This window comes from Lactuca saligna, unplaced genomic scaffold, assembly GCF_052625555.1.
Source record: "Lactuca saligna cultivar CGN05327 unplaced genomic scaffold, ASM5262555v1 scaffold_52, whole genome shotgun sequence".
NCBI classification, from domain to species: Eukaryota; Viridiplantae; Streptophyta; class Magnoliopsida; order Asterales; family Asteraceae; genus Lactuca; species Lactuca saligna.
The window spans coordinates 90,001-92,500 of NW_027629914.1; positions in this window are offsets into that span (position 1 = coordinate 90,001).

Sequence of the window (2,500 nt, forward strand, 5' to 3'; positions counted from 1 at the left end):
ACTAATACCACCCTTGGTGCCCGACAGGTGTGTTGGGAAACCTAAGCAAGCGAGGCTGGCAAGGCAAGCCACCCAAGGGAACAAGGCACCTTGCCACACACATGCCCACGAACGACCAAGGCAACAAGGCAACCTTGCCACACAAATGCCCATGGGGGACTACCACCACTTGGTGCCCAGAAGCGTGTATGACGAACAAGGCATGGTGTTGGGAATTATGCATCTTCGGGCTAATCAATGTCTGTTCCTGTCACCAAGCTCTTTGTGCATTATGTATATATAGGGGGTACATGGGGACTAATACCACCCTTGGTGCCCGACAGGTGTGTTGGGAAACCTAAGCAAGCGAGGCTGGCAAGGCAAGCCACCCAAGGGAACAAGGCACCTTGCCACACACATGCCCATGAACGACCAAGGGAACAAGGCAACCTTGCCACGCACAAACCCATCCACGAACGACCAAGGGAACAATGCATACGGGGCTGGCAAGGCAAGCAGGCTACCCAAGGGAACAAAGCCTCTTCCCACACACAGACCCATGAACGACCAAGGGAACAAGGGTGTGAACGACCAAGGAACAATGCGTATTGCCACACACATTCCCATGAACGACCAAGGGAACAAGGCTACCTCCCAAACAAACACACATGAACGACCAAGTGAAGAAGGCTTCTTCCCACACACAACCCCATGAACGACCAAGGGAACAAGTTTACTTCGTACACGAACACCCATGAACGACCAATGGAACAAGGCATCTTGCCACACACATGCCCATGAGCAACCCAATCCCATCCTCATCGGTCTAAGGAACAAGGGGCCTTGACAAACCATGAGCAGATTTCTAAGCAAGTCAAACGATGAAGGGAGCAAAGTGTAGTTCCTACTTAGTACATAGTAAATTGAATATATGAGTTCCAATCCGATCAACTCGTGTTCTTTCGAGTTCATCTAAGCCACTTATGAATACCTAAAAGCCTTATCTGCCTGCCTATCACCAGGCGACAGGGACAAACACCCAAATATGATATATTTTCATTTCAAGTCCATTCGTCTATGTTAACAACGACCCACACAAATTTTCAATGGCATTCCTACTTGATTTGAGCGACATTCCAACAAGTAGGGAACCATCGCTTCAAGGCATGACCAAGGATAGGACACAAACATTTACGCCTCAAACATGACATTTTGTTTTTTTTTTTTTATTTATTTCAAAGCTTTTCATTTATAATAAAAAGCATCCCTACAAAATTTTGTGTCAATCCGAATTAATTCGAGCGAGTTATGGACGATTTCGCACAATTATGCATCCTTGGGCAAATCAATGTCTGTTCCTGTCACCAAGCTCTTTGTATAATATGTATATATAGGGGAACCATGGGACTGCTGCCCATTGGCGCCCCAAGGGTGTCCAACGCCCAAGGCTCTCGAGGCTGGCACGCTCAAGGCATGGCCAAGACGCCCGCTCTTGACGAAAATGGGGCCAAAACGCCCCCCATTGGCGCCCCACTCCCGTGTCCCCTCGCCCCCAAGTCGTGTGTGTCCAAAAATTATGCATCATCAGGGAAATCAATGTCTGTTCCTGTCACCAAGCTCTTTGTGCAATATGTATATATAGGGGGTACCATGGGGTCTCATTCTCATAGGTGCCCGGCATGGTTGATGGGCAAATAAGAATCGTGAGGCTGTATCGAGCACACACGAGGCATGCCAAGCCAAGCCCCACGACCCATGAAAGAGGCCATCCCCCCCAACACGTTGCCTTGATTTCTCGAACGGTGACCTGAAAATTAGCCCCATCTCCTTGAGTCTCCTCGACGTTGTGCCCATACACTAGCCCGTTGCCTTGATTTTCCTCGACATAGGGCGCAGAAACTAGCCCCGTTGGCTTCACCTGTGCCTCGACGCCGTGCGCATACTAAGAAATATACATCCTCAGGGAAAGCAATGGGTGTTGCTGTCACCAAGCTCCTTGTGCAATATGTATATATAGGGGGGGAGCCGTGGGTGAGCATGGGAAGGGATGAAGGTGCCAGACTGCCTTTGAGCGCGAGCTTGGGTGACTGTTGCTTGATTCCTAGTCGGTGGCATAATACCCCTCCGAGTGGGGGCCTTGGCGTGGTGTGGGGATGCCTCGTTAGGTCTCTGCGACACCGATCCAGGGTTGTGGTCTAGCTTTGGAAGTTTGGGATGGTGCTGTTTGTGTGGCAATTCGATGACGATGTGCTTGCTGATCTATGTTTGACGTGCTACTGGTGCTAGCCAGCATTTGATTTGTGCTGATGATTGGGAAAAGATAGGCGTTAAAGTGGCATGTGTTGCTTTTTGTGATACTACTATGGTACGCTAGTCTATCCTTGTTAGATGTGCGGTTGGTGCCTAAGCGTAGCTAGCATTGGTTTAGCACCGATGACGCTGAGGAAGCAAGCATTATCAGGAAGCATTGTTAGACATTCAGTATCATCATGGCGTGTTGAAATTATCTTGGAAGCATAAA